Raw genomic sequence first — 26,155 nt, 5'->3', positions numbered from 1 at the left:
TATTCCATACTCGTTCCTGGCTTTCTTTCTCTCCTTCCTTTATTCTGTTTTCTTCATGAAGTTTCCCATAAACGTAGAGAAAATTAAAAAATATTGAGGTGCAGAAAGACTTCTCTCGCTTTCTCACTTTCTGAGTTTTTCATTCAAGCATCTCTTGCGTTGACGCTACTGGATGCCATAGAGACATAAGGGTGAAGGCTTCACCGTGGAGGGAGACTGAAGGGCAAACATAGTTAAGGCTCGAGGTGATGTATGGTATAAAAAGCACCATCAAAGAGCCGAATAAAGGCAAGAGGGCAGTTACCCGCTCCCGGAAGGCAACGAGGAGAGAGAGAGAACTCCAAGAGCCAACGAGTAGATCGCCAGAGCCTTCCTGGCAGCGAGGGGTCAGGTGTAACCTGGCCGTGGTTCAAAATCTTGAAAAGGATCTTGACCTTGTTTCTCTGGATCAGTGCTAGCGCAGACTGATCAAGCATCGGTGTGAGATGGAAGGACAGAAAGACAGAGAGCAATCACGCCACGTTCACTGCGCAACGGCCTCTGACCGCGGTAGTTAATGCTGGGGCCATGTCACTCATGGGAACTGTATCCTCAAAAAATCTAGCAAACAGCTATGTGCAGTACCGGACAATTTATAGATGGTAAGTTAAAGATGTACTCTCGTTTGCAGTTTTCAAGACTAATCTGGCAGTAGTTTTTATGGATTTGACAGGGCAGGACTAGAGGGAGAAAAACAAAAAACAAACAAACAAACAAAAAAAAACAGTGAAAAAAGCTATTGCAATAGTCCAGACCCTATACCTCAGCTGCCAAAAAAAAAAAAAAAAAAATTGCTGGGGACTTGATCTACGCTGGGGACAACGGAGAAGGAGAGGACAGAATATGTTATCAAGATATTTGGCGAGTAGCTCCTGGTGGACCTAGTGATTATTTGATGTGAAAATTGAGGGTAAGGAAGAAATAAAATAATCGGTAAGTATCATTATTTAGAGATAGATGGCAAACAATGCTATTCTTCCAAGAATGTGAATTCTAAATAAATCTCACACCTTTATGGATTCAACTTAGGTAAGTATCCCAATATTTGTAATATGTTAGTTTTGGCAGCTCTTCTAAGAAATATAGTTTTAAAATGTCTATCTTGAGTATCAGTACATCAAATAAGCCTAGATTTATTTAAAAAGCAACAGCACCCAACAAAACAAAGACCTTAGCTTTAAAAGTGAAAAGCAAAGATCGTTATGAATGTGCTTATGTTGGAACAATGATTTCTGTTTGGAGTATGTCAAGTATGGCCTTTACCTCACAGTCAACACCTGCAATTCTTCAGATTTGACAGTGTCCAAAGTTTGTCCCACGTAGACAACCAAGACACAGAATGACTTTAGGACATTTAATATGTTGAGATCCTAACACTCAAAATGTGACTTTGTTTGGAGATGGCACCTTTAAGAAAATGATTACGTTGAATGAGGTCGTGAGGATGGGCCCTAATATGACTGATGGATGTCCTTATAGGAAGAAAGTTTATCACAGATAATTAGACCACAGGCGGTTGATGACACAGGGAGAAGATGACCATCTCCAAGCCAAGGAGAGAGCCTCAGAAGAAACTGACCCTGACAATAAGTGTTCTTGGACATCTAGAATCCAGGACTAGGAAAAGATAAATCTCTTTTGCTTAGGCTACTCAGGCTACAGTGGTTGGGTATGGCCGACTACTATAGCACACAACTCACAGATGGTCTGGACTGGATTGAGACTCTGGCTAGTCTGGCTCCAAAACCTGTGCTTTGCCTGATCCCCTCTCCACCACCTACCCCAAGAAGAGATCATTTCCGCTCTCAAATGAAGATGTCTGTAATGCCGAGAACTTTTCCTCCAGTAGATGAGCTACTTCTCTGGACTGATTGTGATCTCTGAATTTATTACGACAGTGATTAGAGCAGAGAGAAAGGTTTAGAATTGCTGGACTATATTAGGGGAAGAAAGATGGAATTTTATGACGTACTAAAGCTTTTGAACTCTGGCTTCCAGAGATGACTGAGAACTTACTCAAAGGCTAAGAATGGTATTCTTGGATTGCAAAACTGATAAGAGAGAGAGAGAGAACACTATCTGATACAGACAAAGCTTTGCGATGAACTAAAGGAAGGAAGGAACTAGCTAAGTTAGATATTAACTTAAACCACATCAATTTGGCTCAGCCTGAGGTTCTTCTACAGAGTGAATGTCATGTTTCTGATATAGACTCAGGATTTCTGCATTCTTTCATGATGATAGGATAGTTTGCCTAACTGTGGCAGTTGTTAATCCAGCACCAATGACAGTTACATCACAAATCAATTTAGTTGCTCTGTTCAGAGCTTCTAAGCCTTTCCTTTGCAATATGTGAACTTCCTATAACCTAGAATTTATGAAATGGAACCATATGTGACCTCCATGCTTTCTCTATATTCAGAACCCAATCCAACTAAAATAATTCTTTTGTAAGAGCTGGCTAAGAATTATCAGGTAAATCATGTTACATGGATGTTTATTAAAAAAAAAAAGTTTTGACTTGTTCTGGATGAACATCTATTTCCTCATTCACTAAAGAATGCAGAATGGCAATGAAAATTATAATTTTATCACCTCTCTTTAGTTTTCTTAATATGTTTGATCTCTGACAGTGTTCTTGCTTTGTGAAGAATTCACATATTTTATCATAATTTCCCAATAATAAATGGAACGTTTTAATTCTTGTTTTTTTTTTTTTTTTTTAAAAAAAGGAGATTTGAGGTCATCAATAAAATTATTTCTGTCTCTTTTTCATTCTCTCTGCCTGGTCCAGGCTCTTATCCCTTATCGCATGATTATTGCAGTAGTCCTGCAGGCCATTCTCCTGCCGTGGTTGCTTTCCTGTATCCAAGTCATCCTACTCTGCTACCAGACTAATAATCCTAAACCATCTCTGACTGTGTCAAGTTCCTGCACAGAAACCACCTATGGTTCCCTATTAACTGGAAACAGGATAAAGTCCAAATTCCTGAATTATCCACAATCTGGCTGGCCTCACTCAGGCTTTGGAACGTTCTAGCTTTATCTTCTAACACTCCCCCATCACAAGCTAGCCAAACTGGTTTCACGAACTCCTGCAGAACTTCCTGTCTATAGGATTTCTTCTTACCATTAATCAAACATAGTTTTCAGGCAAGTTCTTCAGCTAGATGCCCAAACGCCTTAAACGGTCTTTATTAAATTTTATTGCTCATAAAAGCATCAATGTCAACGTTACTTTCTTCTTTGTATCTTTCACAAGAGGGTAATGGAAATGATTTTTTTTTTGGCTTATTAGAAGCATTCGTTAAAAAGACGGCAGGAAGTGAACACATAAAAGAGCTGCTTCAATCATGGGCGTTTCAAAGCTATGCCTGCTTGTAAGCATGAAAGCCACACTCACTGAGAGTCTACTGTGGGCAAAGTGATTTAATTATGTTGTCTCATTCAGTCCTCAAATAACCCTAGAGAGGGACAAGCTCAAAGAAGCCATTGCTTCATGACAGTAGACCCGCCGGCAGAGCTCACACATGAAGGAACAATATATTAACTGCAGTTCTTGGCAACTCATGTTCAGTCTGCTCTGTCCCGCTGCCTTGTGGGAAAGTGCAGCTAAATCTTCAAGAATTTCAGGGTTCTCTGGCCAAAGGGCACCTACCAGTGTGTGGATTTGGCACCATAGTCCAATTATCATTCACTTCTGTTGGACTCTCTCTGTGCCAGGCATGGGGCTAGTCATTCTACATCCCTGATCGCGCTAAATCTTGTCAACAAACCCATGAACTTGGGGTGCTCTTACACACATCAGGAAACCGTAACTTAGAGCCGTTTGATAACTTTCCCAAGGACACCTGAGCACATGGTCGGACCAGGCCTGAAAAGCACCAGAGGCTGGGCTTCTGTGTCCTCCACTCTTACAGGCCATCTGTCACAGTAGGCCATGGTCCTATCTTTGAATATTTCCCCAAACATTATCTAAAGAAAAATAAAAACATCCTCCTCATTTCAAGAACGTGTTTTCATTCTGCTGCCTCCCTGCTGTACGTTTCCCACCAATGAGAGAGAAGTCGGGAGCCCGGGGCCCCCCACAACGCAGAAAACGGAGAAGAGCATGTCTGGGGGCGTTGACGGCATTCTCCCTTTGGCTTTTTTGTTGTCATTATGTTTGGTTTTGGTTTTGGTTTTGTGGTTTTTATTTGTGAGTCGATGTCTCAGTTTTAGTAAAAGGGTATGCGGGACAAGTAACAGATAAGTCGTTAAAAGAGTTACAGAGGGATGGCGTAATGATAGCGACCTCACCCCTCAAGAAGAATGAAGAGAGGAAGACTTAAAGATGAAAAGAATGTACTTAATGCATGTTATTTCACGATGGAGCCGAAAAAGCATGGTCTCTGCCCCATCACGGGAGAGGCCAACCACTGAGCAAGACGGTGACTGGCACCCCGGTCCTCGACAGCGCAGCTGCTCCGTATAACATTAATTTATTTACCTGTTTGTGCCATACATACTCTGCCTTGGTGTTCACAGGAAGCGAAAATTCCCGAGGAGAAAAAAATAATAATAATTTTGAGAGTCAGGAACACATTGGCCCCGACGCTGATCTCAACAACAGGCTCTGGCAGGGGGCGGAATGATTTTTCAAACACTTTTGCTTCTCCTGGTAAAGTAGTTAGTGTTGTATTTTCATGCTAGAAGGAAAAAGTGATGAAAAGTTTTTAAACCCAAAGAAACAAAACTCTTGGTTGGTGTCCAATTTTATGCAAAACAGGATCCCATATGGCCAGCGCCGGTCTTGGGTCTTGGTGGGTCTGAAACGAATTGGAGGGTGCAGTTTTTTCGGTCTGGCCTTTGCGTTTCACCTCATTTCCGTTCGATTTCGTAGCCTCCGTGTGCATGTCCGCCTCGCTCGGGACGTATAACGGGGGAAGGAAAGGTCCGTTTCGTAACATTTTTAATGTCTGTGGTTCCAAACGCGCAGATGGCCAGCCCGGCCTGGCTGTCACTGCTGTGTGCCTCATAGGGGCATGAGAGGTGGGGGCCGTGGCACAGGGCACGCCCACAGTCAGAGTCATGGTGCGCCACAGCTCGCCAAGCTTCTAGCAATTTCCCCAGCGGGCTATGGAAAGGGAAGAGGGTTGGGGACCTGCTCTCTGCCGCTCAGGCCTTTACAAGGCCAGCGACTCCCATTGCAGGCTTAGCCACGGTCTGTCCTAACCGGGGAGAATCCTAGAGAAGGATGAACGGAGAATTTTCTCAGCAGGCTTGTGGCTTGTGCCCTCCCAAGTTCAAAGAGAAAACTCTGTCTCGTTAAACTGCCTTCTGGCTCTGCCTGGGAGAGAATTTCAAGCTTCCACAGTTAAGATTTCTGGAGTTAGAACTTTTCATGCATTTCGCTTTTTATTGGGGAGGCGTTGTGATTGGTTTTACAAGCAAAATAAACCGCTTAGGAACAAATGAAAGCCTTTTCTTTCTTTCTCTTTCAACTGTAAATTCAAGAGCTCAAAATGAATTTGGCAAATAACTCCGATTGCTTAGGAGTGCTGTGGCCGAAAGGCAAAATTTCCAAAAATTCTTGAAAATCCAAGTAATGCCAGGAATAAATCCCAAATTTGACTTGTTGAGCCTCGAGTCTCTTTTAGAACACTTCTTTTCCCCTCTCTTTAGAAAAAAAAAAAAAAACAGAGAAATCGGTCACAGGTCTCCTGTCAGTCCTGTGCCTCTGCGTCTCTGCCATGGGGCACGGAGCTGTACCCTGCCCCCGGGCCAGCTGTCCTTAACGCAGCCAGAGAGAACAGGTGCAAATGTGTGGGTCCCAGTGACCTGAGGAAGTAACTCCCGCAGGGGTGAGCTAGGCCTCCTCAAGGGCACTGCAAGTTCACGGGCATCTAAATGGAGTCTTTATACAGCTCACGTTTGTTTGATTCTTTACCCCCCTTTTTTTTTAAAAAAAAAAAAGTCAGCCATGAATCTTTGGACTGTCAGGCTTTTTAAATCTTGATGAACTTACTTTTTGACCTTTTAAATCATCGCGATTTACGTAAAATCAATCGCAAAGTTCTCTGCTGCGTCCTTTATGCCCCTGTCATACTCATTGAATGAACCACATGAAAGCGCCTACCTCGTAGATGCTTTGCTTTTAATTTTCTGAAAGTGTTGCCTGAAATTGAGAGAGACCTAGAGGTTAATCAGCTTCATCTCGGGTTAATCACGGGGCAGATTTTTGAAGCCAGACTTATCAATTTTTATAATCCATGCGCTGCCTATCCGTGTTTATTTCCGGGGCTGTATAGCACTAATTTCTACATAGTATTTTCCACTCATTATTCAGCTCCTTCAGAATAGGAAACAGATTTTATTCTTTTCTATGCAGCATTTAGCTAAAACATCTAGCACCTAAGAGATGTTAGAGAAATTTGTTGAAGTGAATTTATGACCTTGGTGTTATAAACTAGCTGAACAATTCTGCTTTACCTAAACGTGACGTTAACAGAATTAACTCTGATGGCGCGCACGTGATTTGACTGCTGTCATATCAAAATTCATGTCATCATCCGCAAGTCGACAGTAGTCGTCGTAATCACCACCATCACCTTTGTTAAGCTGTAGTTATGAATCTTTTTCATGAAGCACTTTATATTCATTTTCGCACGTTAACTTCAGAATAATTATGCGGGATTGTGGGGAATTATTATTCCCTTCGTTGTAGTTGAGGAAAGTAAGACTTAGAGATGAAAAATAACTTGCCTAAAATCACAATCTAAAAAAACCTAGCCATGCGTATGGTCCCAGAGGGGTTGGGAGTTGGAAAAAGGGCCTCAGTAAATTTGTACTAAACAGGAGAGTGCAGTGTGGGGTTTCTTCACTATTGGCACTGATGTCCCCTCCGAATGGAGACCCCATGTTGTACACTGGTCCCCTACATCCTCCTGAAAGCCCGAGAAATCAGCATGACAAGCGCACCAGATTTTTGTTTTCAGCACTTCAGGAATACTCACCAATCTAACCTTTGGAGGCAAAACAATATCAGTATTATTGTTTGAAAAAAAATATGCATGTAGTTTGTCAAATCGAAAGACTTAATGACTCACTCTCTCCATGCAACATCTTCTGATACTTTTGGTGACCATATAGTCATACTACCAAATATTTGGAAAAACAAAACAAAACAAAAAAAGACAATATCATATCACTTACCTATGAAGGCAGTACAATCAGCTCTAGTACAATGAATGTTTCTGATACATCAATCAGTGATAGACTGTTGGAAATAAAGGAATAATTTCAGGATACTTCAGTATATCCTTGCTGTTCATGTATAATTTTTTTCCAAGTACGTTGACATTTCATGCCATGTAGTCACAGGAACAGAATGCAAAGCATAATAAACCAGCTGAACACAACAAAGCCTGAAGGAACACAGCGTGACCTCCAGCACCCTGTCATTCCGTGTGTTTGGCCGTGTTCTGGGAAGTTTTATTGAGCGGTTCTCCCTGGCTTTTGTGCATTTTACCCTTGTCTCTAAAACACAGCACGCTTCTTCCTTATAATCTCGTTCTTCGTATTCCCTCCATCAAGCTCCTTTCGCCTTATTTCTAAAATTGAGTGTTTCTTATGGTATTTATTTAATTTAGATTTGAGATATTTTCAAACTGCGTTTATATTTTTATTAGCGTCCCCGTCGTTTTTGTTAGTTATCCTTTACAAAAGTGCACAGGGTTTGACTGCCCACCCCTATATCCTCAAAAAGGGATCGATTTTGTAAAGCAAGAGGTCCGTTGATGCACAAGCAGGTGAAATGGCCAATAGAGGTATTTTGAAAGTGGGAGCGGCACTGTTTATTTCTTCCGTACGTACGTGCTCCGTGGTAGGTACTGCAGGGCAGAATGTTCACAGTCTGAGGGTAGCAGAGAAACACAGTGAAAGGCAGACGTTAAAATTTAACAAGTGCAAAAATCTAGGACTATCACAGCATTAGAAATAGTCCTACTGGTGACATCGTGTTACTCTCACATGTTATTGTAACGGCTCTGAATCAAAGAGTGTATAATTACATTCAAAATATTTTCTTTCTGACGGTGGCAAAATATATAATTCACCTAAAAAAAGGTTTTCGACAAAATAGTTATTATTTTTAAGTTTTGGTGTATGAAATTGATGGCTAACCAGCTGAAACACCTCATTCTCAAATTATGTTTTAAGAAGCTCTCCCATCCTTTATAACCTCTCCTTTTTCAAGTGATGCTATAACTCAGAATTTCACAACCGATATTAAAGAATGACTCCGGAGTTAAAATAAAGCCATACAGAATAGGAAGCAGATGACAATTCTTACTGGTTTCCTTCCCCCAAAAAAGATACAGGGAAAAGAAAATTGATTTAAATGACAGCAAGAGTGACTATATGGGACATAAAAATAGACAACTTTTGGATTGGCAATTTTTTAGAACAAGCTATGAAGGTAGTAGTGTTTTTACTTTTCCTAAGGAAATAATTAAGAGTAGAGAATTACTATATTTGTATTAATTTGAATGTTTCTGCTTCTTACTGCACTAGTTTCTACTATTGAAAACTTACTTAACAATTGCCCATTTTTATTTTAGAATGAAAAATAAATAAAGACGATTCTGCATGTCAACTTACAAGGATTCGACACCCATTTCCTCAATGGACAAAGGGGTAAGAATATGTAGTAGTAATTAAGAGTCTGTGTGGAAATTAGCCTTAACCGACGTGTTTAGATCTAAATTTTTCTGCTTTGAACTTTGGCTGATTACTGAAAACATTCTCTGGCTCTGTTTCTCTCTTCTCTATTGTAAAATAGAGTTAAGCTGTCTCTTGGAGGCATTTTAAGGTTTGCATTGAATGTATAGATGTATGCAATTGACAAAGTGCTTTGGATAAAGTGGTATCTCAGTAAATGATTATTACATAAATTATAAATTATGACACATGCACACTCAAAACCTCACACTCATTATGAGGGATTAACAATGAATGAGTCTGTGTTTATTTTGTCATGTGTGTGTATATGTGTGTGTTATATAATTGTACAACATCTCTAAGGGAAAATGAACACAAGGCTAACTAAAATATACTCCCAGAGTAGAATATAACTTGCACGCGAATGCTTATAATGATGAATGACACTGTCTACGTTACTGTATTTTTAAACAGGTAAGTATATAGCATGAAAAAGTACTTTGAGATTCATATCATCTTGATGTAAGAATAAATGTAATATTAAGCTTTATACAAGATTGTGAATGAGAATGATTTCAAAGTCATTTAAACTACTATATTCCACATTATATTTCTAATTTGTTGTGATATTTTAATTATCACCGTATCTGGCTAGATATGCTTTATAATAGGAATTTTGCTTCATGCCATGTGCATGAGACCTCACATATTTGACTTTTTAACTGACCCATCCATTGTAAATGGCTAGAAAAAGAAACGAGTAGTTGTCTTTCCCTTTGGATTTCTTTTTTTGATACAGATTACTTTGATACAGATTATTCCCGGGACACTGTTTTTCATGCCTTTGAACTCTAACCAGGGCATTTAACTTAATTTTCAAGGGCAACTCAGCCTTCATTTTTTGATATCTCACAAAGCATAATACCTGTTTAATGGTTAACTTCATATCTACAAATGTAGAAAAAAATACGTTTGGTTCTTTAAAGTCTGTACTGCTCTTGGTAAAAGAATCTTGTGAACTAAACTCTTGCTGTATGAATAAGAAATCTAGTGACTATTATCTGGAATTGCAATTATGTAATTTCTACTGCCTTCACCGCCATGGAATACCTTTTATAATTACAAGGCATGTGGTCATGCTTGGGCGACAGGGAATAAGAAATTCAATTGTCCCCTGGCGGGGGCATCATAGAGTTTGCTTGGTGGCCGTCGGGGAGGGAAAGTGTTTTGACTGCGTGCACAAGGAAAGAGGACAGACTCAATAAATAATTTATTTTTCATCACTCATCTCAATGCCAGCTCGAAATCTCAAGTAATAAGTCAATGGCGATGTCACGAAGGTACATCAAATGACATGTTATCCTTTTTCAGATCTAAGGAAACGGATTTAGGGATGAGGAATGGCTGACTGTAGCAAACAGATTAAAAATAGCATATTACCTAAACGCCGAGTAACTCAAATTTAAAAAGCACACAGGCCTTCACATGTAAAAACGACGTGTTTTTGGCTTTCGGGAAGCAAGGTTGTGACCTGGCTTCTAGCCTGTCTCCATTCTTGACCTCCTTTCTTTCAGTTCAAAGAGATTAAGTCCAGTTTCCCGGGCCAGCGAGGGATGAGAACACCATGGACACTTTGGCTCGGAGATAGAGAAGGAAGAGATGGGGAAAGGGGACTATGAGCTCATAGGTCTTTTCCATCCCCGGAGTCTGGGCTTCTGCCATTCCATCCCACACAAGCCGAACTTCAGCCACCCCGGCTCTCTCGCCGGTCCCCAAACACACCACGCGCTTAACTCAGCGAGCCTTTGCACATCCTGTTCTCTCTACCATTTCTGTTTGCACACTCCTGCTCCCCTGTCGGGAAGTTTCGTCCACTCTGCGAACCTTCCCCAGCTCATGAGCAGAGCTGATCGATCTTCCCTATCGGCTCTCACGCTGCTTTGCTTATTCCTACTCTTCCTCCGTGCCATCGAAATGTGTCCTTTTCAACATCCCTGCCTCTTCCTTTCAGCTTTTCCTGAGGGACAGGAGCTGAGCCCTGCTCATCCTTTTGGCCCAGTCCCTTGCAAATAGCTGGTAAACCATAAAGACTTGTACATTCGTACTACCGATGGGTAGATAAATGATGATATAGATGTGGAAGCAGATGGAGATGAAGAGAGAGATAGAGGTAAAGATACAGGTGGAAATAGGGATGGAGAGCTGGAGGTGGCCCTTCAGCTACCTAAAGGAAAAAGTTCAGAAACAGGATGGCATTGGACTTTTTATTTTTTATTTACTCTGAGGTCTGAAATTTGGGCAAGTGGGTATAAAGAGTGGTAACTGAATTTGCACTTCGGCTGCACAAACACCGTATACATTGGCAAGAGCTGGGACATAGCAACCACAGTGTTCCCGTGGATTTAAGGTTAATCTATTTGATTAAATTTAGTTGTCCTTAAAACTGAGTTGTGAGCCCTGAGTAGACAATATAGAGTGTGTTTATGCCAATAAAGGGTAAACAAAAGTAAACCTTAGACCAAGGAAGACCTGTTTGTTTTCAAATGAGGTGGCAGAGGCCTCTCTTATGTTAAATTGGTGAGAAACAGGGTTCTCATTAAAATAATGTCAAAGATACATTTCAGGAAGAGGGTGGGCTTTGGAAACAATTGAAAAATAAAGGAAAAGAACCTAAAACCCTTCTCCCTTTCCACATAAATTCACCTCCTACAGAGAGATACCAACAAATGAGTAAATAGAAAGCTCAGAGTCCCTTCTAGGAGGACGGTCAAAGACATGATGTTAAAGAAGATCAAACTCATTCACTACCTATTGTGGTTGAGAATGTCTTTAAGGAGGAAAAATTAAGTCGTGTTCAACACTCAACACCAACACACCAGAAAACGGAACCCAGCCTAGCTAACATGCAGGACTGGAGCAAAAATGAGCTAATGCTGTGAGGGGATTGTATGCAAACTGTGGCAAGGGATCAGTAACCACTGACAGGAGGAGGAAAAAAGCTGCTCGGCCGCTAACGCTCAAGAAGCAACAAATTTGCAAAAAACATTAAGTGTTTCAGTAACTCGTAAGATAGTACAGGAATCCTGGCTTGATGGATTGCACAGCTACATCTATTGGGGTATGTCTTCTTTCCATTTCTTTCCCTCCCTTAGGGGTTGGTGGTTGGAATAAGAGGGAGTAGAGGATGGAAGATTTGCTCGTCTTTTTCTCATTTTCCCCATAGCTGCCTTACGAACGCTATCTCCATCATGATGAAGAGGCATGCGTAATGTTATTTAGGCTGGCAGTCGAACTGACAACACGTTTTATATATTACCCAAAACACCAAAGAAGAGAATTTGCAATAACCTAATAGTCATTTGTAAAAGCATGAAGTTGGCCTCATCAGCTTAAGAAATTGAATTTGTGAGCTGTAAAATGTCAGAGCCGACCTCTGGGAGGTTTCGAGGTGGGATGATGTGGCGAAGGGCAGGCTACAGGTCATGTTTTATACAAGAAGTTTAATTGTTCTGGCTGGGAAGTCAAAGTGACTCATTGAGCCGAAGTGGTCTCTATCTCCCAATGCAGATTTCAAACGGGGGAGGACAGCAGAGCAATCATATCTTTAAAAGAATTGGGACTAGTTCACTTTGGTCTTTTAACTACTTCCATCCAGATACATTTGTTTTGGACACAAAAATTGATAGCGGGCCAATGATAGCAAAAAATAGTGTCTCTGTCACCCCTTTTGAACCCACGCAAACCTTTTCGCTGTATTTAAACTGGGATTTTTTTTTTCTTGCCAAAGAAAATCGCATGCTTTTCTGCCTTTTCTGAGTTTTTATTGAAAAACATTAAATGGTTTATAGCTATAAAGAATTGTAAAGCCATCATGACACCGAGTTCACGGTATGGTATTTTCCAGTTGTGTTTCAATTCTCAGAAACTTTCATCTCACTCAGGTATGAGCATTTTTGATTTGACATCAAAAGATCATTCGTGGTAATTTCTTAGCCATAAGATTTAGATGCTGGGTTCTTACATCACTGGAAAGGGCTACGGCCCGCTGGGGATTTCTGATCACAGCCTTTTGCCAGTCATGTGTCATTCTCTTCAGCCATTCTTGTTGGCCACTGAAACCGCTCAATCTGAAGCTTAAATTTAAGATGTCTCCCTGTTGTTCAATAAAACTTGGTCCTCTGAAGAAGAATGTATTGCTAGAAGATTGTGATCAGTAGCTTCCAGTAACCATTATCAATCCTCACTTCCAACAAAGTAATTAGAATATTCAAAAGCTAAACTGAAACGAGTATTCTCAGGAAGGGAAATAATCGTCTCCAAGTTCGTCTGTATCAAACAAACAAAAAGAAAAACTAACAAAAATAACTGATCCAGACAATTGCAGGTACACTCTGAAAAAAAAAAAAAAACAGAAAGTCTTCTAGGAAAACAGGGGGTAAGCGTTGTACCCAGATGGGGAGTCCAGAGGTTCTATTATGGGAGAAAGTTTGTGAGCCATGAGAGCAGTATTATAAAATATAAGATCAGAAAAGTGTGCAAGGGTGAAATTGTCAAGAATCTCAAATTGCCAGGCTGACAAGCTTGAATTCGATTCTACCCATCATGATAAAGTTAAAGTAATCAAACCATGGAAGACGTTTTTAGAATAATCTGGAAGGTTAGGAGGCCATTTTGATTGCCCAGATCAAAGGCAGAGCAATAGGAGTGAAAAGGAAAAAGTCAATTTAGCTAGATAGCACAGAGACAGAATTAATAGAGTAGGTGATGGATTAAAATGGGGAGTAATGAGGATCCTGAAATAATCACATGTCTGTTAATGTTTTGCAATGAGAAAATAAAATAATGGGTTCTTTTCTGGTCAAGATGCAGTTGAGGTTCCCATGGTTCACTCGAATGACACTCTGCTGGAGGAGGTTGGTATATAGAATCATAAATTCTGGGTAGATCAAGGCTAGCAGGCTAGACTCTGGAGTCAACGTCATGAATGCAGTCACGGAAGTCTGGAAGAAGTGTGAGCTGAGAACCTGGAACAGGTAGAATGAGATGAAGATCGACAATTCTAATCCAGCAGAGCAAATTGAAAAGATGCAATGTGACTTCTGATCATTCTTGAAACATCACCATAATGACAGTAAAGGGATAGAAAAGAAACCTCAAAAACCCACAAGGACAAAAAAATAATAATCATAATAATCAAGAATTGAAGAACAGATGAGATAAACCAATGACATTTTGAAAGTTGAAAAGCAGAGGAACAAGTTGTACTTAATTATCATTGTGAAAAAAGCTAAGTGCATACTTAATGCCCCGCCCCCCACAAAAAAAAATAAAAAGAGTCAAATTTCACATCACTGCCTAGGAAAGGGTCGAGAATTGAAGGCTGCCGGTACTTTTGAAGATAAAGGTGCCAGTGGATCTGAATACAGGAGGATTGTTTTCAATTCTGGTAAAAAAAAAAAAAAAGTATTAAACAACCCTATTCTTCCTTAATGCCATGAAGCTCATTAAGCTGACTCTTTCCCCAACACGGTGGAAGATTAGGATCGACTCTCTACAGCAGTTGGACATGATAACCTCTGAACTCAGGGTATCCAGGAAGGGCTGTCTGCCAGGAGCCACTGCTCAGGGATTTCCTAGAATGTGTACAATTGGGATTTGTCTGAAGTTTTCTCATGATTTGACTTGTGTTCACAGCATAAAAGAAAAGTATCATTTTCATCACATCATATCCAGGGCCTATTCTCCCAGCATGACTTAGGACTGTGGACAGGATCTTGCTCACCTGGGTAAGGTAGTGCTTGTCAGGTTTCACCAGATGAAGCTACTTCCCCTCCTTCGCATACTGTCCTCTTAGGAAGGAAGTCAGTAGGGACAGCCCACACTTGAGGAGTGGAAGATTGTGTCGTCCTCCATGAGGGAAAGGCATCTGCATCAATTCCTTGGAATCTTCTTCCGTGGGGGACCTGTCTATTCGCTCCTCGTTATTTATTGAATCATTTATTTCTATCAGTAGGGACATTTGGAGTTCGGTTTCTTAATAAACATTTTGAATCAAACTAGCCACTCTGCCCTAAAGTCCTACATCATATAGATTGAAGACACCTTTTCTTTTCTAGAAAATCACAGCTTATATCTGATTCTAGGAGAAAAAAATTGAGCAACCCCCAAAGCAGCATATTATCCTAAAAGTAAACACATTTTGGGGAAGGCAGATGAAGCTGAAGAACTCGTTATTTATGTGGGTGTCTTGCACCAAATTATTATTTGCTCCCTTGGATTTTAATGATCCAAATATTTAAAAAAAACAACCTCATTACTTTGTATTCTAATTTTGCAATTTCTTTTGAGTAAAGTAATTCAGTTTTTTAAAAAGTTTGCTCTATTCTTTAATAATTTCTGGGCCTATATTTTCCCCCAAGGGAACATTTCCCCATTCTGTAAAGAAAATGTTCATTTATTAGGAAAGTGAGGTATACAAGCATTAATAAGCACATACATAGATATATTAGCCATAATATTCACATCCATGTACCCACCACTATTCTGGAATTTTATACATGTATACGAAATATGCCATGCAGGGGCATCCTTAGGTTTCCAGCGGCATACATTTAGAATCCTGTTTTCCTTGAAATAAAAGACAGTCTCGGTGTTCATTCTTAAATATATCACACTGTGTTGGCATGTATGGCTACCTGCCAGGCGAGTGGGGAAAAAAAAAAAGTTGCAAGTGTTAAATTAATTTTCCTGTAACAGTTATATTTATAACTGTGAATTTATTTGCCAAATAGTTGTAGGGTATCTGGGCTACTTAGGGTCTATTAACCTTCATTCTAGTAGATGAAGGACCTAAGGCCATTCTGGGGACGTGGGCACACTGGAAGGCAGTGGAGTGGCTCGCCCGTTGTTCCTAGTGCCCCCTCTGCCTCTCACCATCCTGGGTGTTACTATTAAATTTTTAAAAATCAAGGTTGGAGTATATATGTGTGTCTATATTAGGCTCCTCTTTAAGAAGAAAGATGAGAATATTCATAAGGAGTATACGCATACACACACACACACACACACACACACACACACACACACATATATGTATATTTTTTAACTTACAGAGGAATAACTTAGTTTAAAGATTCGATAATTACCTACGGGAGAACATGATCTGGAAAAAGTGAATATCACTTGACATTTACACATATGTTAGTGTAGTTACCAATTTTTAAGAGTAAATGTAGAAGCCTGTGGGTAACAAGGTAGAGAGACCTGGTTGCATAAAAGAGAGTAAAATGTCTTCGCCAGACTTAAAAAAATATCGATAGATGCAGGAGCAATATTTACAAATGTATAAAAGAAAGAAAATGTGACCCAGAAATTTTACATCAAGTCAAATTATCTTCCAAAGACATAGATCCTCAGACATGCAGGAACTCAGTGAATGCGGAGCATGCCTTGATAAACATACTTGAAGATAAATTTTTGCTCTCAAAGGTTATTCAGGATAAAGAATTCAGGATTAGAGAAGCCCTAACGAAAATATTGTTAGTGAGCGATGGATGATTGCATCTTACATTGGACCTAAATGAATGTGTTTCAGAATCGGATATTAGTTTTATATATTTTAACAATGGAAAATAGACACAAGAGAAGCTTTGGAATATAAGAACAGAGAACTTCCTCTTTTTTATTTCTAAGGGACTTATAAATGTTATGTGGGTTAAAATATGTAATTAAGCATAACAATCATAGCCATTTAATGTTTCTCAAACTATTTAAAAATCCAAATGGTCTTTTAGAAATGCTTAACTCCTGCTGCGAAGAAACAGCATTTAGAAGTTCAGCAGATTCTTTTTAACATTCTTTTTTCATTAAGTTTGAGTCATAGTAAATGTAGTGTTTTCCATAAAAATAGCATGTATGTGCTTTTTTATAAAATTGCCTACCTACCTACCTACATACCTAACTACCTATTTTTCTCTCTATTTGCATACATACATCTAGAATGCTTACCGGATGTTGAGAGTGATTTTCAGTAATTGTATTTCTCCTCTATCCATTGCATTTTTTGTGTGTGTTATATATTTGAATGATGAACGTGAACCATTTTTATAAACATTAAGATTATTTTGAAAGGTGTAGTTAAACATGATTAAAAAAAAAAACTAGATATATAAACCAGTAGAGGAATTGGTGAATATTATGGGCTGAATTGTGTCCCCCAAAATGCATAAATTGGAGCCCTAACTCCCAATATGGCTGTGTGTAGAGATAGGGACCTTAATGAGGTAATTACAGTTAAATGAGATCATAAGGGTGGGGCCCTAATCCAACAAGGTTAGTGTTCTTATAAGAAGGAGAGACTCCAGAAATGTGAATACACAGAGGAAAGGCCATTTGAGGACATGGTAAAGAGTCTTACCAGAAACCAATCCTGCCAGTACCTTGATCTTGAACTTCCAGCCTGCAGGACTATGAGAAAATAAAGTTATGTCATTTAAGTTACTCAGTTTGTGGTATTGTGTTGTGGCAGCCATAATGGACTAATACTGTGAGTTAATTCATCTTTATGTTGCCATTAAAAAGAATATTCAAATATATACGTATATATAGACAGATATAGATATCTATACATAAGAATATGCATATATGTATGCGTATATATATATATAACATTTATATATAAAATATCTTTGAGACATCAATAAATGATGAAAGCAAATTTCAAGGCAATACCCATAGTATGATTCAATTTCTGTTTCAAAGAAAAAGATATCAAATCATAATAAATGCTATGCGGTCATGTTTTTATGAGTTTGTATAAAGGGAGAATTACCAGACTATTGACATTGGTTTCCTCAGGAAATGGACTATGAGGGGAAAAAAATCCACCAATTTTGTTTTTATTTATACACGTCTGTATTGCTTGAAATTTTACAATAAGCATGCATACTTTTGTAATCAAGAAAGAAATAAGATAAACGAAACCTTGTATTTTGAAAAATAACACAAAATATGTTTAATTATCTCTGTGTGATATATGCACGCCAACTTCCATCTATACGTCTTCTACCCACCAGCACTTTCTCTCAAGGTCTTTTTTATTATTAATGCAAATTTCATAACAGTGCTCTTTGTGCTCCTGACAGTAATTCTCAGTGTACATAATCACTTCTTTGTTTCCAAAGGGTGATTTTTTTTCTGTATTCTCATAAGGTTTGTGCATGCATACACCTATGTGTGTACACACACATGTATTTAAGTGGGCAAATAGGAAGTCTGTAAGATTTATTTTTTGTTGTGTTTTAACTCAGAGTTGGCTATGAAACAAGAACAGCAAAAACTCAGAAAAATCTCTTTTTTCGAGAGTCGTCATGGCCTGTTATGTGTTACATGCTACATTCTGTCTAATTGTGGGTAGTAATTAATATTAGATGGCTCTAAAAAGAATTTAAAGTGAGAAATCCAGATAGTGAAGATAATTTTCTTCTTCTCGATTCAGAAATTTCCAGTCTAGAGAATGGGTAACTCACCCAAAACCATTTCGATGAAACATGTTAGAAAAAGCTCAGGACCGAATGGTTGCCTGCAGAAGGCGAGATGGAATTTATCAAGTAAAACAGAAGCAGAGGTCACAGGGCCAAGAATTAAAAACAAATGCAAATCTGTGAGCTGTTATTTTAAAACCAAAGAAAAGTAGGTTACACAAGCCACTTCCATTTTTAAATGCTGCCCCTCCGGTGGTATGATGGAAATTTTTGCCCACTTGTCCTTTTTGCTAAAAATGCTGCTTTTTTACGGAGGCAAAGAGTAATATTTGAGGAAGAGGTTTTACAGATGCAATTACAACAAGACACTAAAGCTCAGGTTTGCACGTGGGTAAACACGTGCTTTCTCACCCAGAGAGAAGTTTAGCTTGGCAGGCCTTTCTGTAAAGCATGACTCTCTCTGGTCCTGCAGAAAGCCAAAGCTACAGAAACCCAAGTCATCTCCAAAAATAACACCGAAATTCGGGCCTTGAAACTCCTCGTGCTGGTCATGCTGTGAGCGATGAAGCTGTGACGCTCGAGACCCACAAAGCTCCTGAGCCCGTCATATCCTCCTTGTACTTGGACACTTCAGGTGACATTGCAGCCTTTAGAAGAAGCTGTGTTCCGGATATGGGTTTGGGGGCTCAGCTGTTAAGTTGAAACACATCCGGAAACTCCTAACAAAAAAAAAAGAATAGAAGATTACCTTTGAAACTTTAACTAGATAAAGATCTTTATAGGACAAACAATTAATATACTGAACTTCGTCAAAATCTGTGAAAATATCTGCTTATCAAAAAATGCCTTTAAGAAGGTAGAAATGCTGGCTTCACGATGCAAGAAAATATTTCCAGTACCTCTACCTGAGCTATAACCTATATCCACAGACTATATAGAGTTTCTACAAGCTCAGTTATTAAAAAAAAAAAAAAAAAGACAAACCAGTTTTTTAAATATATAAAAAAAAGAGTAAGCGGAATCTTCATAAAGGAATATCTAAAATGTTCAATAAACAAGTGAAAAAAAATGCTCAGCATCTTTTATCACGCAGGAAATGCAAACTAAAATAATAATGAGATGCTATTTTCACCCACCATAATGGCAAATAAGCCCCAAAACACCAAATGGTGTAGGACGTGTGACGCAATGAAAGCTCTAGTAATTGGTGAAAAGATTGTAAAAATGATGCAATCACTCTGGGAAACTTTTCGGCATTTTCTTATACAGTCGAACAAAATACCTATTCTCTTGACCCAGAAATTTCACTTGTGGGTTAATTAAAGATGTCCACATAAAGGCCTGTATAATAAATATTCATAATAGCTTTTTTCATAGTAACAACAACAACAAAATATTACAAACAACCCAAGCATTCATCAACAGGAAAATAGGTAAAGGAGTCATGATTTATTCATGCAATGGAGTGCCACTTAGCAAGAAAAAAGAATAAACTCTTATTCATATGAATAAATCTCAAAACCATTACACTGAGTCAAAGTAGACAGACACAAAACATTACATGCCATATGATTCTATTTATATGAAGTTCAAGAACAGACGCAATTATTTATGATGATTAATAGCAGAACAGTGGCTATAAGGAGAGTGGAATTATCTGGAATGAGTAATGAAGGGAACTTTCCAGAATGATGAAAATGTTCTATGTCTTGATGTGGGTATCAGTTATTCAGATGTATATATGTGTCATCGTCATCAAACTTCACACTTATGCATTTTTCTATATTTAAATGTTATCCGAATTAAAAATAAATAAATGTATTGCTCTAATATCCATTTAACCACTTAGAAAATCTTAATATGCGGTTAAGATTGTGAAAGTAGGAAACATAAAAGGTCTTATGGATACCGTTTTCCTTGCAGAATATTATTCTATTTTTCACGAAATTGGGGATTTTCTTTATTTTAAAGAAACGGAAGCAAAAATATCCTATATATCAATGAGAGCAAGTTTTATTTTCTTCCAGATTTGTCTAAGAGAACACAGAGACTCATGGGACCCCAGAATAATTGTTTATTATTTAATCCGACAGGGCAGGGCATTTCATGGTAGAGATTGTATGGCAGTCTACATGAAGGGCCTGCTCATGTCATCAGACGGCACAAGGCCCTAGAGACGCAGGCGGCCCTGCCGGATAAGACTTCCTAGGGCGTGTTCTGCAGTGAGCATCAGAGTAGCAGATACAGGAAAAGACGCTGGATGCAGAGTGGCCGGCTGAGGCAGTCATCGTGTGGCATCCAGTAGCAGCGGCAGGGGCACTACCGTGACAAGCACGTGTTCTGGCTGGAGCTCGCTCAGGTTTTCGTGGGGCTAGGATCTGGGGTGGGGCAGGGCCATATCCCGCCCGGCGTGACTGCCGTCCTTGACGTGGCCCCACTATTTTAACCTGGGAGGAACGCTCCACCCCACCCCCGACCCCCACACTCCACTGATCACGCTATCGATTTCTGCAAACGAATGCTGCTTCCTTCGAAATTGCAGAATGGATGTTGGTGGACTTGCAAGGAAACTTTCTCAACTGACTCCTGAGTTTAGAGAAGCCTCTCATCTTCCCTAAATAGAGCCCGCTGGCAGGCTCTGGGGAGCTAGCAGTCAGATCTGCAAACACGTTTATTTGTGTTGGAATCGAAAACAAAATTGAGGATGAGGTGGCTTGTGTGTGGCGAGCGGCCTTATGACACCACCACAATTTGGGGCAGATTTGGAAAGTGCGCCCTGGGCCACCTTTGGTGTCCGGGACTGAGTGAGCACAGCAGCAGGTGGCCGGACAGGCAGTGAGGGGACACTCCCAGCTTGCGCCCCATGGTGAGCAAAGTGCTCTTTCTCCTGACCGGAGGTCAGTCTCCCTGCAAAGCCAGACTCCAGAAAAGTGCTTCCCAGGTGAGTTCTCCTGGGCGATCTTTTTCATATGAGAATTCACCTGTGCAGCCTTTCCCAGGGCTAAGATGCAATCTCCAGGGTAAAGGTGGTAATTTTGAAATGCTGACAATGGCTCGAGGACTCTGTTTCTACCTCTATGAATACCTGGAGGCCCAGGTGAAAAATACCGGCTTAACCACACACACACAAAAAAGCCAGCATTGTCAGGGGCCGGAGCTGCCGCTTATGGACTCTCTGGGGACATGACCTGCTTTTCAGGTCAGAGAAGTCCCAGCACCGTGCACAGTTCCTGCTGCAAAGAGGTGCTCAGTCCACGGACGTGAACTTGGCTGAGCTGGGCCAGAGCTTGAGCTACGGGCTTGTGATGAGAAATCGTTTTCTCTTTGCATTAAACGGGGAAGACGACATTGCTTCACTCACCACATAAAAATCAACCAAACCCGTGTAATGAAAGCGTAGGGGTCGCCTCACGTGCTGGGAAAGTCTGGTTGCTGATCAGGTTTCACCTGGGAGGAATCTCTTACGTGTAGAACCCTGGGGGGCTGGGGCTTGGTCTGTGGGAGCACTACAGACAGGTAACAGAGCCTCAAAAACACAACTCGTCAGCATCATGATAGGAGCCTCAGTGCACCTGTCACTGGTTCCATTGATAGCAAAGGGATTATCCACCTGGCATTTGGGAAAACGGGTTGCAGCTTGCAAGAAATCACAACGCAAGTTGTAAGAACTTAAGATTTTAACAGCACACACACACGTGCACACGCACACACTCCAACGTCAATATAAAGGACTTCATTTTTTACAAGCTCTTGCATAAGATCGAATTATTATTCATAGGAATATGTACAGCGGGTCTAGAATTTCCCTGGCCCTCCACAGTTAGGCATGGATTTGGTTGTTTTTATTCCTCGATTTGCAGACTTCCGTTTCGGATCGCTCCCCACACTGCCACCTCGAGACACAAAGCCAGGGCTGTTTGGAAAACGCCGTGTGTGGATCGCGTCGCGCTGCTCGCTGTCTTCTGTGCACTTAGCGTTTTAATTGACTTTGCATGCATCGACTGTGCCTTCCAGTCAGGAGACACAGTTCCCAGGGATTGTCAAAAGACGCCTGTCTGGAGAACTGATCTAATCCAGTTGGTGCCATTGAAAAACCTTAAATGGCAGCTTTCATCTTATTTGCAAAAACTCTCGTGGTTCAGGTTACATTTTGATCCCAGTTGCTCTATCAGCTTTATGGCAGCAGGGGCCGGGGTGGACTCGGGAGGGGGGATGTCTTTCGCTAAGTTTTAGTTTTCCTCTTCTTTTATGTAAATTATTAACGCAAGCAGGATCTCATAATGGAAGCAGTATCTAAGTCCGAAGGGCAGGCCAGCTTTGGGCCCGGACACCAGTTGTTCCCAAAGGCTAGCTGAAATATCCATATACATGTAAAGCTTACCATTTTTGCTTCGACAGTCAGAGAAGTCCGCAGCCTGTGACAAAAAAAAACGAGTTGATTTGCGCGTCGTTTTCCAGGATCGCTGGGGAAAATTTCATCCCTCAGACACATGTGCAGATCTCCGTGACCCAAAACAAAAGTCCAACTCTAGTAGCGACGCTTTCGCCCTAAGCGACTTTCCAAAACAAACAGTGTAGTTTTGTCACAATTTTTTTTTGTTTTGTTTTGAATCCAAACGCACACTGGGCTTGTTATCCCTGGATAAAACCTCACGCGGATTCTCGGCTGCCTGCTCTGACACTCTGCGCGTGTTCGTCCGTGTGCATGTTTAAGAAAATGGCACCGTTTTCCACACGGCGCGGCTCAGTCCATCTTCGCCTCCGTGCGTGCGCAGAGGCAGAGACGCGGGGGCGCACCCGATGCCGTGAGCAGGTGCCTCGCTCTGTAAACGGTGCCTCGGTTAACGCCCGCAGTAACCCAGGGAGGCAGTGGGCATTGGTGTCATCTTACCGGTGAGTGCTCCTGAGGCCCGAGCGGTGTAAGTGCTTCTGTCAAGGTCTGTCGAGGTCATACGTCGTAAGAAGGACCTGCTGGCGTTCAGTTGGAGGTCGCCTCCCCCCCGAGGCCCCATTGTGTCAGAGGCACGCATTTCACAGACCCCCGTGAAGAAAAGAGCATGACTCTCGTCGCTTGCGTCCCCCACCTCTCTGCACCCCCTGCGTCTGTGCTCCTAATGTGCCCGGCACGCACAGGACACTCCCTGGGGACTCCAGATCCGTACGGAAATCTGTTATCTTCACGTCTCAGTGAGATTCATTCCACTCTTACACGAAGGCGTCGCTGGTCACATGTAGAGTGATGTCGCGGCTTCCCGGAGGCACCTTATTCCTTTTCATTTCTCGGCCACACCCACGGGGCGTCATGAGACGTCTCCTGTCTGCGCAGTGATTGTCACCCTTCGCAAGGGCCTCTTTTGCAATACTCTGGGTAGCAAGGTGACCAGGATCGGACTCCGAGGAGCCACGTGCTGCCCTAACAATTGACTGCGACTTCATTCGCCAGCGCTTTACCCCAGGAAGACACTGTCATCTGGACAGCGTGAGACCGAAGGAAAGCCTGAAGTCATAAAGATGGCCATAGGAAAAGTCAGTGACCCTGGAGTTTGGACACTCGCAATGAACACCTTGGAAGGCTTTCTTTTCTCCAGTGACAATGTTTGAAATAGGTACCACCAGTGCTGGCTAATAGCTGAGCCAAGGGAGGACCCAGGGTGCCCAGGGGCGGCGCCTAGGGGACCCATCGTAGAAGCTGCCTGCCAGTCATTACAGGAGCACGTCAGTGTTTTAATAAGCCTCGCGGCTGGACGCCATCTCTACCTTCCTCCCTCCCGTAGAAATGAACTTAGACATCCGACCTCTTAGAAGCGCCTGGGCTGCTGGGCCCTGTGGAGGCCTGGGAATTCCAGGTGCTATCAGTGTTGCTTTGACCTCAGTCATGCCTGGGCTTTGCCTTTCTGTGCAGAATTCCCTAGTTTTCCTCGCACTGATAGTTAATGGGTAGAGCTTGCATCATAATCCAAAAATGGAGGCTTGAGTAGCCTTCAGAAGTCACCAGCTCAGGAAGGCTCATTCCAGCCGGGGCCACAGCAACGAAAGCCAACGATCCTTTCTAAAAAATACACAATCGGGGCAGCTTCCTGAGAAAACCCTTCTCATGAAGGCCTCTGCTTCCTGCTGAGCGTTCTCTTCTGCAGAAAGGAACTGGACTTTGTCAGTCCCACTTCTTATCACAGCCCCCACATAAACAGAAAGACAAATGCAAGATGGCGTCTTAGCCAAGCAGCCAAAGATTGTGTGGTAAATATGGCCTTCTGTGAGAAACAGAGTCTTTTCTAACAGACTGACAGAAACAAGCCAGCTTGTGTAACCACCCCAAACAAACAAATAAAAACCACCGTGCTGAGGAGTAAAGACGGGTCGTGTGATAGCAAGTCTGATAGGACAGGGGCCCCTCTCCCCAATTAGTGCGACTCTTTCTAATCTTACTTAGGTTAAGGGGAGTTGCCGGAGTGAAGCCATTTGTAGAACCCGCAAGACCTCCCACCCCCACATCCTTGGGCCTAACTGCATTAGCTCTGGAAAAGTTAAAATGATTTTCAGGCATTCCATCAAAACCAGGATGCTTATCACACTGGTTTGGCTCCTTGCCTGCGTTTGGCTCCCAGTTAATCTCTCGTGGGGGGCGGGGGCCGTGGCGGAGGTGGGGGTGCCTGCTCACGGCTGTGCAGCGAGGCATGCAGGCAGACTGAGCAGTGCATTCACCCCTGTGTGTTTCGGGGGTACCTGGACAATAACTAGAATCAGTATCTTCATATTTAAGGAGGAAAAAGAGCTCAAAATCCTAGAAATCCCTCAAAGGCCCAAGTCTAAGGAACTAATTGAAGAGGAAGAAATCTATCATCATCTGCTCATCGGACACAAACGTCAGTCGTCCACGAGAGGGAGGATGTCTTCAGTGGCTGCTCTACCTGAAGCTTGCATCTGACTCTTGCATTAATCTCTGGGCGATCCCGTACCATTTTCATTCCTGGGTTCAAGTCTTAACAATTCCTGTCGACATTTATGTGACTTTGAGCAAGAGTTGGAGCCTTTGAATCTCAGTTTCGTCATGGGGAAATAAAAGTACTTTTCACACAGGCTTATGGGATGTTTTTGTTTAAGACTGAACGAGGCCCCGTGATGTATGTTAACAGTGCTCTGCAGACAGTCAGCCCTCTGTACTCCGTGGTTCCGGGCCCATGGATTCAACCAACTGCAGATCAAAAATACGTATTTTTTAAAAGTTACATCGTTGCTGACATGCACTATATAGTTAAGCCTAAAATGGTTTTATCTGTACTGAACATGGGCAGACTTTGTTTTTCTTGTCACCATGACCTAAACAATACAGTATAACAACTATTTACATGGCGTTTACATTGTATTAGGCATTACAAGTAATCTAGGGATGATTTAAAGTATGTGGGCTGATGTGTATAAGTTATCTTCAGATCTGCACCATTTTCTATAAGAGGCTAGGGCCTCAGAGGACTTTGGTATCTGCAGGGGTCCCCGGAAACAGACCCACATCTGCTGAGGGATGCCTCTAGCAGGTTTTACACACTGCTAGTTCCATTTCTGGATGGTATTTATAGTAGGTCATGCCTGATGGGAAGCCGTGAATGAAAGTAAGGAAAAGTCTGAGGTTTTGCTCTGCAGGAGCAGGTAGAGGAATGTTCCTTGAGTGTGAACGATAGAATGTCAAGACCTAGAACCTGCACATGAGTCCTTGCTGAGCAGAGCATTCCCAAGAGATCTGAGGTCAAGGGTCAGATAAAGGCCAGGGGGGTCTTGGATCCAGACTCCTCCTCAAAAATAGCAAATTCCTGACCCTCGAGGTTGCTGACCATATATATATGTCCACCCTGGATGCACCTATGTGGGAGACAGTCACTCAATGGCGTTCTCCACCTTAACCACACTCAGGTTTTTCAATGCTTCCTAAGAGCCGAGGT

The 26,155-nt window shown here is 41.4% G+C and overlaps 1 long non-coding RNA gene across 4 annotated transcripts in view; it reads left to right on the top strand.

Annotated features, from left to right (window-relative positions):
- The window catches only part of LOC107520858, a 350,307-nt gene that overhangs the window by 152,863 nt on the left and 171,289 nt on the right, over nucleotides 1–26,155 (top strand). For all 4 annotated transcript variants that reach the window (XR_004955424.1, XR_004955422.1, XR_004955423.1 and 1 more), the window contains exon 4: nucleotides 8,640–8,715. This is a non-coding gene — a long non-coding RNA (uncharacterized LOC107520858). The remainder of the gene's footprint in view (nucleotides 1–8,639; nucleotides 8,716–26,155) is intronic.

The sequence above is a fragment of the Rousettus aegyptiacus genome, unplaced genomic scaffold (genome assembly GCF_014176215.1).
Source record: "Rousettus aegyptiacus isolate mRouAeg1 unplaced genomic scaffold, mRouAeg1.p scaffold_m13_p_18, whole genome shotgun sequence".
Taxonomy (NCBI): domain Eukaryota; kingdom Metazoa; phylum Chordata; class Mammalia; order Chiroptera; family Pteropodidae; genus Rousettus; species Rousettus aegyptiacus.
This window is presented reverse-complemented; position numbering and strand designations above follow the sequence as displayed.